This window comes from Peromyscus maniculatus, chromosome 9, assembly GCF_049852395.1.
Source record: "Peromyscus maniculatus bairdii isolate BWxNUB_F1_BW_parent chromosome 9, HU_Pman_BW_mat_3.1, whole genome shotgun sequence".
Classification (NCBI taxonomy): Eukaryota; Metazoa; Chordata; class Mammalia; order Rodentia; family Cricetidae; genus Peromyscus; species Peromyscus maniculatus.
In genome coordinates this window covers 86910024-86925994 of record NC_134860.1, presented here as the reverse complement: position 1 = coordinate 86925994, position 15971 = coordinate 86910024, and the positions used below count along the sequence as shown (strand labels likewise).

The following is a 15971-nucleotide window of genomic DNA, read 5'->3' as shown; positions in this document are numbered from 1 at the left end:
CTAAACCAAGCCTCTATTGCAAACAATTATTCTTCACAGTTTTATCACAAACATAGGGATAAAAGTAAAGTAACAGGGGTGCTGGGGGATGTGTTCAAGCTGCCGTTTTTCTCTCATAGCACTGGGATATTGTAAGACTCTCAAAGATGTATGGAAGTACTTTCTTTTTAAGACAGGATAGAGAAGATAGTAAAAAGTTCATAGTAATATGCAGTCTGAAACGAGATATTTAAGATGTATTCTCTTAGAAAGACCCATATTTGAAGGCTAATATTGATGGACCTCACAATAGCAAAAAATAATTAATTTCATAATATAGTAACAGTATTTCAGCAGAGTATTATAAATATATACTAATTTTCTCAGCCTTTTGAAATACATTCAGTGACAGTTATATAACTCTATTTTAATTCAACAGCTATAAAATTGACCTTTGAACCAAATATATTAAATACAATAAAAATAACCATGAGATCTAAGATTATTAATTTATTGTATTCTGTTAATGTTAAAGGCTTCAAAAATAAATTAGAGGATAGCTTGATCACTAAATTAAAGGTAGCATTCGCTGGAGAATAATTCCTGTCCAAAGTCATGATCCATAAAACACTTCCAGCAGTATGAATATTCTAAACAGGTTTTATAATGACTCCAGCTAGCACCTCTACAGGATAAACATCAGCCCCAAATCATTCAAAATTATATACACACTTGTAAAGTAGGCAGTGAACACAAAAGCAATATTTTGCTCTCTGTCTCTCTGATCTTTCTGGAGTCAGAACTACCAACTAGAAAATATACTTTAAAATATACCGTATAGCACACAGTGGGTGGAATGTGGTAAACATGCCAAATAATGAAAATAGTTTGACAAAATGGCACTGCCATAACTCTCCTTCCTCGCTGCCAGTCTGTCTGAATGCTGTATCACTATCTAAACAGGATTATTTTTAGTGTATTAAGTTCCTGAATTCAACTTTGAATTTCAGCTGGTTTGAGCTTATTTTTTTAAATGCATTTGGTAATTCTTGTTTCTCCTGAACATTTTGTATGCATATGCTCAAACCAATTGCCCCACTATCAGAAAAAAGAAGACAGAACCTTAGTTCTTATGTGACACTCAAGTAAGTATTCAAAATATAATGCAAGCAAATGTGGATTACTCTAAAAAAAAATCACCAATTGCTTTTGTCTTGCCTCCTGACTATTACTTAAAGACAGTATCTTACGATTATCTCGGGGTTAGCTGTAACAGATAGAGGATCTTCAGTACAGGCTGAATCTGTCCCCTCTAGATTTGGGAAGCTGTACCTGCCATATAATCTGTGACATGTTTAAGGTCACAACATAAATTTTCACTTGACACAGAATGGACTATTATTTTTATGTTAGGAAGTATTTTTTTTATTAAATTGTATATTTCTTAGGTAGAACAATATAGTAGTTCTACCTATAGTATTGGTACTAGGAGATGCTGCTTAATGGTAGAATCTTAGCACCACAATACCTCTTACTGTCCAGGACAAAGCTGGAGATTCTTTTAAAAAGAATGGTATATGCTAGACTATATGAATATGAAGGAAGTAATGCAAAATTTAGTTTCAAAGAAAACTTGTTTTCATGATGCCAATACTTAGAGGAAACATGATAATTCTGCTGGTAGGCTACCACAAAATGAAGTTCAAGAAAACACATTTAGCAACACAATTATACAGTAAAAAGAAGTCCAATTTATGTGCACAACAAACTGTAATTTTATGGTAAAATCATTTTTCTCTAGTTATACCTGTTCTTAAAGAATAGAATTTCTTAACATGATGTAGGAGTCCAGATACAACCTGTCAAAGGGTTCTTGGGAAAGGAGAGAGGAATGAGGAAGTATTAGATAGAAATATAGATATAGATGGAGAGAAAGAGACACAAGATAGCTTAACGAGTGCCCTGGGTCAATACTCAGTCATCTGGAGTTTTATTCTAAAGGACTTTTTATATAAGACCAAGGGGAGAGCAAAAAAACTCCTCCTTTCAAGATCAAAGCACAATGTACAGTCATGTGCAGACCCTTCAAAATACCTGGTTACCATGCCCTTGGCCAAATCATCCCATTATGCAGCCCTGCTGGAAAAAGCAAACTCAGACTTTCTGATCTTGAGTAAGGCCTTACTAGGGAGCCTCCGTGGTCTCCCACAATATGAGTTAATTTTAATTTCAGTGTTTTTGTGTTAGTACTAAACTTCTCAGACAAACAGCTAAAATTAATTTCCCAACACAGGGTTTTTTCATAGCATTCCTAACAGTTGGAATTTAGACACATTTTTTTCTGACCCTGTATTTTTCTCATCAGTTTTTAATTTCACCTGTATGAGTTCTTGGTAGAAATACACAGCTTGAAGGGAGTATTTCAGTCAAACTCTTTGGGGGAATATGTAACGCCATATTTTTTACTCTGGATTTTCATGTCATAAACTTATTCCTAAAAAAAAAGTTCCTTTCTTTTTAGATTATAAATATGTATTTTGACATTCTACATCAAAAACAAAATAGAATGTCTATGTTTATGATTACCATAAAATTTTTATTAACACAATTCTTTTTATTCACAGTATGAACCCCAATACCACTCAAACAGTCCTTCCACATCCAACCTCCACCCTTGTAGCCTCCCCACAAAAAAATAAAATAAAAAAGAAAGAAGGAAAAATATCTAATTTCTCCACCTTTCCTGCTTCTCCATCAAATATCCATTCATTTCATAGGCCTTAGAAGCTGCAGTGTGCCATGCCGTATACCCATTAGACAAAACAGCTTTATGTTCAAATGTTCATTGCAATGAGTTGTTGGTCTGATTCAAGGCCTCTGGCTTATGACACACCAATACTAGACCTTCACCTAAACTTCTTTCAGATATCTTACTGCTGCCCCAAGTTATGGAGACCCAGCTGCTACGGTTCCACTGGGCAGATCCCTTCATAAGCTTCAGCAGGTCACAGATGGGGTATATGTTGGAGTGGGCCAACTCGAAGCCCTGAATGTGGGTCCGGGTGGTAACTGAGTGAGTCTGTCCGGGACTCTACTGGGATTGCCTTCCTCAGGTGAGGGTCAGGGCCAGCTATCCCAATCACAAACCATCTGGATCATCTCTCTCATGTGCCCTGAGAGGGGTGGAGCCAGCTCTCCCTGTGCCAGCCAACGAGAGGGTCATTTCTCCCAGGGCCATTGAAGTTTGGGGTCAGCTCTCCTGTGCTCTAGCAATGAAGGCCAGTTCTCCCAGCAAGGGGTGAAGCTCTCCTTTGAGATGGTTTGTGAGGGGCAAGGCCAGTTCTCAGGCTCCCAGTTATGAGGGCCCTGCTCTCCCATGGCCCCCAGAGGTAACAAGGCCACAGACATCAACACAGCCCCCAGTTGCTGTAGGACCATGGACTAAGGCATGGCCTTTAGCCAAAGCTGGGTCTCGAACATCATCATTGGCTTGGGTAGCAGCCAGGACAGTCAAATTGATATGCCCCCCATGGCAATATGGCCGTTGGACATAAGCATGGTGTTAGGCTGGAGAACAGACCACAAGCATCTGCTTGGCCTTCACCGCTTAACATGGGCCGAGGACATCAATGCAGACTCCGGCTATAGTAGGAACAGAGAACCACAAATGGTCCTTGACTGCAGCTAGGACCCAGACATCAGCATGGCCCCAGGTAGCTGTGTAGGCCACACATATCAGCCTATTTCTCACAGTCTTTGTGTCTTAAGATCTGCTCCCCTTTTCCCATTTCTCCACCACACACCTGTTTATGCTACTGGCACATGCCCAAAAAAGGTCAGCGAGCTGCCATGATAATTTTTAAAGTAGTTAGGATGAAAGAATTCCAGTACTTACTTTCTGCTTGAGTGTTGAAAAATTTGAAAAGCATGACCTTTACACTACAGATAAAAATGATTATATTGCTGAAATCGTAGCATTTCCTTCAAATCAATTAACATCAATTTAGAGTTATCCTTGAAGTAGATATTTACACAAACTTGCTAGCATGGCTTTATCAAAGAATAATAGGCTCCAAGTTTCTTTCACCTCTAAGGCATAGTCTACAGCTTTTTGTAGCTCCTGTTTCTTCAGGGCATTTCACTCACTCTGTCTTGATGGAAAGAAATCTACTATTGTAGTCTCCATCTTTGAATACTTCATAAGCACTAGAGTTTTAATATATTATGTTTAGGTAAAATTTTCTATTTCACAATCTGCTTTAAGCAGCAGTCATAATTATTTAATTATTTCTTAGGCCTTAGCAATGTATCACATAACCATAAACATGTTATTTTCCCTGAAATGCCTATTAAACTTCTTAAATTTTATAAGCTAGAAAATCACACAGCAAAACACTTATTTAGATAGTTGTCAGGGGGAATTATTGAAACCACAAAGTCAAAAAAAAAAAAGAAATCTAACATTTTAGAGAACTGCAAAGATGACTGAGCAAGAAAAAAAATTGGCTGTTCCATCAGAGGACCTGGGTGAATTCCCAACATCCCATGTTGATTCACAAGTCTCTGTAAATACAATCCCAGGGTATCTTTTGGCCTTGTCTGGCCTTCTCTACCATAGTATACATGTGCAAATAGACATACCTAGAGGAAAAAAATCCACACATAGAATATAAAACTTAAGGAAATATTTTCTTTATTAAGAGATTTTTCTATTCTTTTTACATATCAACAATAGATTCCCTTGTCCTCCTTCCTCCCAACCCCCAGCTTTCTCCCACAACCCACACCTCATTCCCACCTCCTCCAAGGCAAGGTCTCCCATGGGGAGTCAGCAGATCCTGGTACATTCAGTTGAGGCAGGTCCAAGCCCCTCCTTCCTGCACCAAGGCTGTGAAAAGTGTCTCACCATAGGCACTAGGTTCCAAAAACCCAACTCATGCACTAGGGACAGGTCCCAGTCTCACTGCCTGGGGGCCTCCTAAACAGTTCAAGCTAAACAACTGTCTCACTTATCCAGAGGGCCTGATCCAGTTCCACTAGTTTGTTTAGTTGTCTCTGCATTTTTCTAGTCATGTTCTCGATATCTCTTGCTCATAGAATCCCTCCTCTCTCTCGTAGATTGAACTCCTGGAGCTCTGCCTGGAACCCGACCGTGGATCTCTACATCTGCTTCCACCAGTCACTAGATGAGGGTGCTATCATGACAGTTAAGGTATTTAGCCATCAGATCACCTGAGTAGGTCATCTCAGGCACCCTCTCGACCATTGCCAGTAGGCTATGGTGGAGTTATCTTTGCGGATTCCTGGGGACCTCCCTAGCACTCTACTTCTTCCTATTCCCATGGTGTCTTCACTTGTCATGGTATCTCTTTCATTGTTCTTCCATTCTGTTCCTGATCTAGCTCCCCTAAGCTCTCTTTCCCCCATTCCTTGCCCTCCATTACCTCTCCTCACCCCCAGTTTGCTCATGTAGATCTCATCCATTTCTCCATTGCTGGGCGATCCCTGTGTCTTTCAAACTATACCTATCCACAAATCAAAACTTAAGGAAATAATTTAAAAAATAAGAAAACCAAGCTTTGTGTCAGATTGTTAAATAATTTATGGCATTGATTTTATAATTGAGAAAGACTACAAGTCCATGATTAATTTTAAGAAAAAATATTTCTAACAAAGGAATGCTAAGTTTCAAAAAATCAAGAGCCCTGAAAATATGTGTATAGAGATGTTGATGTTTATAATCCATACTAAGCACTTGGATTTAAGGAATTATTAGGAAGCATTGCTGAATAGCTAAATGAGAGAAACAAATAGACACATATTGTATTTATTTGGGTCTGTACAAAAGGGGTATATTCTTAATTTGTTTCTCAGTTGTCAAGATTACAGCAATTACATTTTCACTCATTGCAATACATAGATATGGTAAATTGTTGCACATATAAATTTTAATTAGAATGGTATTATTAATTATTTTTATAAATATGGTTCACTTGAGAATTCCATACATATTTCCCACAACTCCTGATGGATGTGGTCTTTGAAAATAATCTTACGATTAATGTCACACATCTTAGTTTTCAGTTCAATTTCTTACAGTGTGCTGTCATTGAGAATATTTTTTTCAATAACAAAGAGATCCAAAATACAACAGAATTAACAGTAGAAGTGTAATATTGCTCTCACTACATGATGGAAAAAAAACAACAACAACAAAACCAAACAAGCCATCAACCAAAAATACCAGATTAGTCCCTTTACTTAAAAATCCTAAGTAAAACCACAAGGATAGGGAAAAATAAAATATGATAAACCTACCATTTGACACTTCTGACAAATAATAAATTTGCTTCACTCACAATTCATTGGCCAGAAACATCACATATTGAAAACTCTAACTTTCGTAGGAGCTATTAGAAGACAATTCTTTTAAAGCCATCTAAGGCAAGGCCTGAAGATGTTGGATGAATAGCACTGATGGATTTCATAACATTAACAGAAAAGCTCGAGGAATAAATTACTTAAAATGAATTGAGAATATCTCCAATTACCCAATTAATGTCTGGAGCCTTGACACTTCATGTCATTTCAATGTCACTGCCCCATTATAAAAATAAAACCGAACATCTGGGAAAAGACCCCTGACTTTTGAAACTTCTTGACATGACTCTAATCCATATTCCTAATGGCATCAATATTCTTTATATCATGTTTGGCTTTGTCTATTGCATTCATTTAAGCAATTATTACTGTATGTCTGCTATCTGACAGGCATAGTCTCTTCCCATGAGTAGCTCATGAATCAAGATTTTTTAGGAGACAAATCTGTGTAAAATATGATGCCATGTATAAGAGTTTTCTATTCCTATGATACTACAGTAGGAAAATCATTGTTTTGCAATATATTTACCACTAACATACATTCTGGGACATATAGCTATTATTTTATGGTGTATAGAAACTCTTATGAGGTATAACATACTTTAGCTTCCAAATAACTTTTAAATCAAATAATCTTTGTTTTTCTTTATATTTCAATGTAAGATAAACTTAATATTTAGGAAAATTTTCACAATATACTATTTTATGATTTTTTAATTAATTCATTACTCACAAAACTAAATCTGTTTTTCAGATAGTCTGTGTTACATATATAATGTACATTTAAGCCTTCAAACTAGACTTAAAGTAATTAGAAAAGAAAAAAAAATCACCAGAGAAGTTTTAGATGGTAAAAGACACAAAGATTTGTTTTTGCTTGATTTAAAATTTGTTTACAGTCACATCTTGATTGCAAATCAGTACATTTCAAAGAAGAAATACATTAAATTAATTGTAATAAATAAATATAAGCATACATATGAGGTATTTTAAATGTATTGCAAATTATTAAGTTATTAAAATTAAAATTTTCTAAAAGTGCCACTGGTATAAGTAAATCTTAGCCTAAATTTTTGTTGAACAAAGAGAATAATTTTGGTACTAAATTTCCTAGTTATTTTTAAAAATATGAATGCTTCATAAATTTGTGTGCCATTCTTCCACTGGGGGCATGCTAATCTTATCTGTATTGTTACAATTTTAGTATATGTGCTGCTGAAGTGACACTTTTCTAGCAGGGAAGAAGTTAATTTCAGTTTCTAAATGTTCCCTAAATTTATAATTGAAATATATTCATCACTGTAGTTCCTATACATTAATTGATGGAACAATGTTGTTGTTTTTTTTCATTTTTTAAATTTATTTATTAAACTTAATTTTACATATCAGCCACGGATTCCCTTGTTCTCCCCCCTCCCACCCACCACACACACCCCACCTCCACCTTCCCCCCAGCCCACCCCCCATTCCCATCTCCTCCAGGGCAAAGATTCCCCCGAGGATTGAGTTCTACCTGGTAGATTCAGTCTAGGCAGGTCCAGTCCCCTCCTCCCAGGCTGAGCCAAGTGTCCCTGTATAAGCTCCAGGTTCCAAACTGCCAGTTCATGCACTGAGGACAGGACCCGGTCCCACTGTCTGGATGCCTCCCAAGCAGATCAAGCTAATCAACTGTCTTATTTATCCGGAGGGCCTGATCCAGTTGGGGGCTCCTCAGCTATTGGTTCATAGTTCATGTGTTTCCTTTCGGTATATTTGTCCCTGTGCTTTTTCCAACCTTGGTCTCAACAATTCTTGCTCATACAAACCCTCCTCTTTCTCACCAATTGGACTCCTGGAGCTCCACCAGGGGCCTGACCATGGGTCTCTGAATCGGGTTCCCTCAGTCATTGGATGGGGTTTCTAGCATGACAATTGGGATGTTTGGCCAGGTGGCCTTCGAATACTTCAGAGATCTATTTAGAGGGCCTGATCCAGTTGGGGACCCCTCAGCCTTTGGTTCATAGATCATGTGTTTCCATTCGTTTGGCTATTTTTCCCTATGCTTTATCCAACCTTGGTTTCAACAATTCTCACTCATATAAACCCTCCTCTTTCTCACTAATTGGACTCCCGGAGCTCCACCCGGGGCCTAGCCATGGATCTCTGCATCCAGATTCCTCAGTTCTTGAATGGGGTTTCTGGCATGTTGTTTTTCAACCATCAAGTTTTTGTTTGCTTGGACATTCTAACTTAGAAAATTAACATAGAATGATAATGAAAAAAGTTTCATAATAAAGGCGAGATCAAAAAAATACTGAGATATAGTATGTGTGTGTAAATATATACACAATCCTTTAATTACTACAGATATATAGTACCTTAAAATATAGACATTTAAAGTCATCTTTGTCATATAAAAATATATTTTATAAGAGGTTATTAGTGTTTAATATTAATTAAATTTGGTTTATTTTCAACATATGTATGTTGAAAAACAGACATGTATTAATTCAATGCCAAAAGACATATATACAATATTAAGTCTGAATAGAATTGAGTTTTCAAATTTTAATGACATTTAATGAGAATGTTCATATTATTGTTGGATAGTTCTTATATCGTGGTATTAGTTTGATAATAAAATATGTCCAAAGCTGTAGCATAACACATAGTATTTGAGAAAATCAGTAACTTTCTGTATTTATTTTCAAAACTTTGCAGTGAATATAATAATCGTTTAAAATTCCATTCCAATCCTTTAGTTTATGAATGTAAGGGTATAAAATATTTCACAGAGTACTTCATTCTTTGCTCTTAATCAGTTGCACCAGTTCAGCTGGAGAAGTTTCATTTGAGTAAGCTTACCCCTATTGAGATTTGAAAAGTCTGTGTGACCTGTAAATGCTATCAGAAACAGTAACTCTTTTTGACAAATGGCCTAATCACTCCACTCTAGATCAACACATTTTTCTTGTTATAATAAAATGTCTTTTCTAAGAGTGCATATGGATTTAACTTACCTGAAATTCTCGGGGAAAAAAAAAAGGCTACTTTATACCCCAGCTTTGTGCTGGAACACTGAAATGTTCCACAGGGTAAATGCTCACCCTATTTTCCTGCATGCCACACAAAAGTCACTTTCAAGGTTCAGAGAATAACTATTCTTTAGTTCCTTTGTGACATTGTCAGTTTTTGAAAATGCACAAACCTTGCTTCACATTGAAAGGAAACATGGGACATTCAATACCAGAGGTCAGCTCAGCATCAGAAAGCTATTTAAAAACATGGCCATATTTCTTCTGGTAACTGTCACCGAGCCAACTTAGGAAGAAAACCATGCTGTATTAGATGTTTGAATGCCCAAATTTTCATTGAAATAAAATATAGGTTTCAGATCAATGAAAGTCTAATTTCTACAATACAAGGTAAGCTCATGTAAGCAGCATGAAATATTACAGCCTTCAGCCACAATAAGCTAATTTGGTTTTCCTGGTGACTCCACCTCTGACATTAAGAATATGGTGATTTCAAAATAAAAATTTTCTTTCTTTGTTACCTCATTGCTGAGAGCCTGGTGTTAACTCTTCCCATTCTTTTTGATAACTCTTGTAATAACTCATAGAAATTGATAACTGGTAACTGATAACTGGCATACAGTTGCATTATTGATAGTTTTCATCTGCTCACTTTTGAAATAGGTTATATAAGAGGTTATGGCCAAGACACTCTGAATATGTCCCACCATCAGAAATAAATTTTAAAACTTCAATCAAAATTTTATTTTATGAAAAATATGTGAAATTATGCATGGTCTTTTTTTAAAATAATTTTAATCTTAAGACCACACAATTTGAAAGGTATGACTACAATGATTTCTAAACTTCATTTAAACTATCGGCACATGGCAACAAATTGACTTTTTACTTTTATATGGATCTAAATCAATTGAAATATCTTACTTCAGTGTGTAAGAAGATGTGACAGAAACAGTATAAAAAAGCCTTAAACAAGTTACTGACACATATATGAGGATTTAGAACTACATTGGTGGGATAATCAAAAATAATAAATATCATAATTATTTGACTGGGTAAAAGAATATGCATTTTATGTGGTTTTAGGCTTAACATTGTAGTAACAGTTATTAATCAAAATAATGGTGTGAAGTTAGGCATCAAATACACTTGATTCAAGAAAGGCATAAGTACAACTTGGGTATTTAGGTTAATGTTGCACTCTGAAACTGCCTGCAAATGCAAAAGAATATAAAGCAAAAGGCCAACAACCTCCTTGCTGTGCATTTATCAACATTGAACTATCATTGCTGAATAGTACTGTATGATCGTCAGAACAATGGTATAGCTGTTTTTGTACATATGTGCTTTCATATCCTTGTCAGAAAGAGCACTGTGAAATCAAAGGAAATAAAAGTGTTTGTTTTAATTTTGTTTCTCCAGAACCAAAAAGAAAAAAAGCACCATCAAAATAAAACCCACCACTGATGATTAAATGAACAAATGAAGGTAAAATATCCCAACTTTCTTTGACATTGGAGGGTTTTCTAAACATAATAACATTTGGATCAAAATTATGTGACTAAAATAGGATGTACTCAAATAAATTATAAATATGCATAAATTAATACAAATAAACATAAAATTTCATGGTAATATTGGAGATGAACATTTAGGAAAACTTTAAATTACATGAAAATATCTTCTGTATATGTTGATGTTAAAATATGAAGAAATAGAGTTTCAAACTTTATCCTAATCCTGAAAGTATTGTTCATTTGGTATAATAAGTGTAACATTACTATTAATGTTACAGTAGTTACATGGCTAATGTTGTTTTCTTTATCTACTTTTGTGTAAATGAACAAGTTTAATTTTGTTCTAAGCCTCCTGCTCTTGTTTGTTGCATTTACAGGATCAAAGAGATTTAAGCTTCAGAAAATGTGATGGTTAAGTGTACCCATTGACCTTTTACAAAGTACCGGTCAGTGTAGTTTCATTAACAGAAATCAAAATATATTGTTTATATGCCTATATAATTGATTAAATCAAATAATAATTATTATACAATCACAATGATTACAACATCTTTTTCCAATGTTTTGCAATCATTATTACTTAGGAAGTTTATGTTGAGTTGTTTGTCTAAGATGTTTAAAATAATTACCAAGTTTCTTCAGATCTTAATAAACAGTTTTCCATAATACATTGTTTAATGAAGAGATAAAAATGGGCTGGAAATGCAGCCCAAAAAATACTTCCCTTGGCAGCATAAGGACCTGCATTCAAAGCAGGTTCTACATAAGTGGGTCACAGGGGAGGCATCTGGAATCTAAGAATTCTGGAGGTAAAAGCAAAAATTTCAGAAATTTAAAGTCATTTATACAGTGCATTGCATTTGAAATCACCATGGGCTACATGAAAACCCTTTTCTTTTTCTTTTTTTTGGTTTTTGAGACAGGGTTTCTCTGTGTAGCTTTGTGCTTTTCCTGGAATTCACTCTGTAGACCAGGCTGGCCTTGAACTCACAGAGATCTGCCTGGTTCTGCCTCCTGAGTGCTAGGACTAAAGGTGTGCACCACCACCACCTGACGAAACCCCTTTCAAAAGAAGAATAAAAAAAAATTGCCAGACATTACCTCACAAGCTTCCAAATGAGGGAGGCAACCAACAGACCTACCCATCTATAATGCATATTAACTTTATCAATGAGCAGCATATAATCATAACACTAATATTTCAATTTTGGCATATATACAACAGTCATGAAGATACACTCAACAGGGAACAATCATTCCTTGCTAGGAATTCAGTGTTAGCAATATTAAGGTTATTGAAGGAGAATCTACAACCACTAAGTCACTAAACTAGCATAATCCACAACAGCAAACTATAAATATCTGTCCTCATACACGTATATAATTATAGTCTTCTCTTCTCATTAAGGAATCTTCTCTTTACAAAAGATTTAAACCAGTAGAACAAAAAAGTAATCAAAATGCACAGTTGGCCCCCAGTCCTGGTTGATAAATCTATAAACTAATTCAGCACCAACAATTCATATAACACTATAGAAGAAGAGTGAAAAGATCATAGGATGTAGAGGATGTTTTCTGTAAGATTTCTGTCTCCTCGTACTGTCAGAAGCTACAACCATAAAGTCTCATCAATATAACTGCCCAAATGTGGGCTGACCAGGAAAATCATCAGACATTAAAAAGTGGACAAGAAAAGGCCTCAAGGTCTCAACCCTACACGAAGTATAAGCAACTGAGAAAATCTGAGATGGTATCTCCCTAAGGAAGAGGTCAACAGTTGGTTCCCAAGTGCCAAATATTCAGCCATGAGAGCATATATACAAGTGGCACTATATGAACCGCATAAGTAATATTTAGGAATATGTGTGTATATGTGTTTATGCATGCAATAATGATTAGTATAAAAAGAGTCCGTGAATTTTAAAGTAAGTGGGGAAGAGTATATAGGAGGTTTTGTAGGGATAAAACAAAAGGGATAAATGTAGTAATGATACTATAGTCTCAAAAAATTAAAAATCAGAATAATTTTAATTAAAATAAAATTTGAATAAAGATCATAAACTTTTAAACAGTTCAAGCCAGGCAGTGGGACCACAACCTGTTCTTGGTGCATGAGCTGCCTATTTGGAACCTAGGGCCTAGGCTGAGACACTTTGCTCAGCCTTGGTGTAAGGAGGAGGGGACTGGACCTGCCACAACTGAATCTACCAGGCGGGGCTGACTCTCCAGGGAAGACCTTGACTTGGAGGAGGTGGGAATGGGGGGTGGATAGGGAGGGGAAGGCTGGGGGGTGGAAGGAAAGAGGACAGGGGAATCCATGGCTGATATGTAAAATTAAATTAATTATAAAAAAAAATATTTATTAAAAAATCATAAACTTTGAAAACCAAAGATGATTAGAATCATTACAATGGCGGAGCTCTTCTTTGAACAATGAAATAATAAATTATTATAACATCAGAGGAAAGTGCATTTATTTATGTTGTTATTACTATCTTTCTGTGTATCCTGTAAAAAATCATTTAACTTTCCATAGCTCAAGTGTCCTTACAAAAGAGCCAAGTGCCAAAGATATCATTTCACTTAAAACTGGATAATTGTACAAAATACCTGTAATATATTTCAAAATTGGAATATGAAGCAGCAAGCTATTTTATTTATTTTTTTTATGTTTTCTTGATGGCAAGAAAAGAAACATAAACATATGATTATATAAAAGAATATTATAATTGATACAAAGAGAAATCATCTATACACTACATTGCACTTAAAACTACCATGGGCTACATGAAACCCTTTTTCAAAAAAAAGAAAAAATTAAATTTACTAGAAGTTATCTTGCAAGCTTTCAAAGTAGGCAGGCAACCAGAGAAGGAGCCAATTTCCATGGTTGTATGAAATCCCATACTCCCTTTACTGTTCTTGTGTTACAGTATTGCCCTGAATGTGTGATTTGCATTATATTTGTGTCAATTTAGGATGACTAGAACAGGGTAGAGAAGAATGACTGTCTTGTTTCTGTGAATGAAATCTTTTTTTTTCTGTTTATATAACAAGTTCCAACTTTTTGAAAATCTTGCACAAGTAACATCCAAACTGAAATGTGCTGTAAAATTTTAAAGTATTTGTGCTGTTGATACACATCCTTAGAGCTGTATTTCAGGATAATTATCAGAGAACTAATGAAGAAATGAAGCATAATGTCATCGGTACAGCTATGTGCTGAAAATTATGTATGGTTTTAGAAAATTTGTTATCCAATAGCAAATTTTAAGTCTTGAAAATTTATATAAGTAACTTTATATGGACATAGAAAGTAGTATTACTAAATTCAGGAATGTATATTTATAAAATATAACACATATAACATTAATATATGCTGATTAAATGTAATGTGAAGGATCGCTATTTCACAACAACAGAGTAGTAGAAAATGCCCAAGGTAGGAAAAGGTAGAAGACATCAATATGACTACTTTAATAACAATAACATTATCAACAATTTGTAGCAGGAATCTTAAAAGTTCTTATTAATAAAATCAAACCTGAGCCAGGTATTGGGGTGAATGCTGGAAGATCAGAGAGACAGAACAGGCTACAGTCACCTCATCTCATCAGTTCTTCAGCTGATCCTGTTTCCTCAGACTGCCTCTGAGTCCTCATCCAGAATGAATCTCAGCTGAACTGCTGCTCGAAAGCCTGAAGCTTAACCAGCCAAATGCTTCTAGTTTCTGGTCTTCATGCCTTATATATCATTCTGTTTTTGCCATCACTCCCTGGGATTAAAGGCTCACTTCTTAGGATTAAAGGCATGTGTCACCATGCCTAGCTGTTTCCAATGTGGCCTTGTACTCACAGAGATCCAGAGGGATTTCTACCTCTGGAATGCTAGGATTAAAGGTGTGAGTACCACCATTTTCTAGCCTTTGTATCTAGTGGCTGTTCTGTCTCAGACCCCAGATAAGTTTATTAGGGTGCACAATATTTTGGGGAACACAATACCACCACAACAATTTATGATTGTTAGTCTATAGGAAATATAGAGTAATATATGGGTAGCCAGGGACAAACCCTAATTTGCATTAAGGGTTATGCTCTTATCATAAGTATTTGTATATGGCAGTAGGGTCCTACAGCAAAGCTCCTAGTACAATTCTTAGTTACCATATGTGCAGCAGTGGGGAGTTTCTCGCAGGAACTCTGCCAAAGATCACATGAGAGATAAATCAGTAATCCAGGCTTAGAGACAGCTTTCAAATAAAGTGGGTCCTTTGGGCCTAGAGACATTCTTCAGATAAGGGCAGGTAGAGAACAGTAAGTATCACTGGGTAGGGAGTTCCTCATGTTGTCAAGCTTTGAAGAGAGCTGCCAGGCCGTGATAGGCCACAACTTCTGACCATGAAGGCCTCCCCCAAAATGATAAAAATAAAATAATTAATTTTTTTCCTAATTAAAGTACTATATATTTTCTTTATATTATTACTCTTTCATTGAAATAATATAGACTTTTATGAGGAAAAAATAGTAGCATTCCTGGGAGCCTTCTTCAGAACATTCATCCCTAGTCTTGATCTGGTAATGATAATGAAAGGCATTTTGCAATAGTCAACTAGTCAATATCTTCTCTCCATGGCTTCCTGATATTGAGAAAAATTATTTGAGGAATCTGTACTCCTGAAGTAAGCATAGTTATGCTACCCAAGTAATGCTAATTAGTAAAGAAGGGATAAAATCCAGAAAAATAATAAAGTATTAGATATATATTTTGGATATATATACATATTTATATATAATTTTCTTTATTCCCTCATGTGAAAAACATCAGTAGCAAATTATCATCCAAAAGTTATTCTATGTTCATTCTCTGATTTTGTAACTTTTCCTGTTAATAGGACAGCAGTAAATTAAGGGACAGATGACAAATGTAGAAAACAGAGCACTACTGTGCATTTCTGCAGTTGTATCCATCCCATGCAAAGACAAGCTATCTTGAGTAGGAGTGAGGACTATGACTGTGTATAAAAGGACACATGTCCAACTGTTGTTAGGGATTGTGTGGTTTAAGTGTCACAGTGGATACA

General features: G+C 35.6%; 1 non-coding gene across 1 annotated transcript; it reads right to left on the bottom strand.

The window, feature by feature from the left end:
- Nucleotides 1-7481: 7481 nt before the first annotated feature.
- On the bottom strand, nucleotides 7482-7587 carry LOC121832510 (U6 spliceosomal RNA). Its single transcript, XR_006076153.1, has one exon. It is a non-coding gene; the product is annotated as a U6 spliceosomal RNA (small nuclear RNA).
- Nucleotides 7588-15971: the final 8384 nt, after the last annotated feature.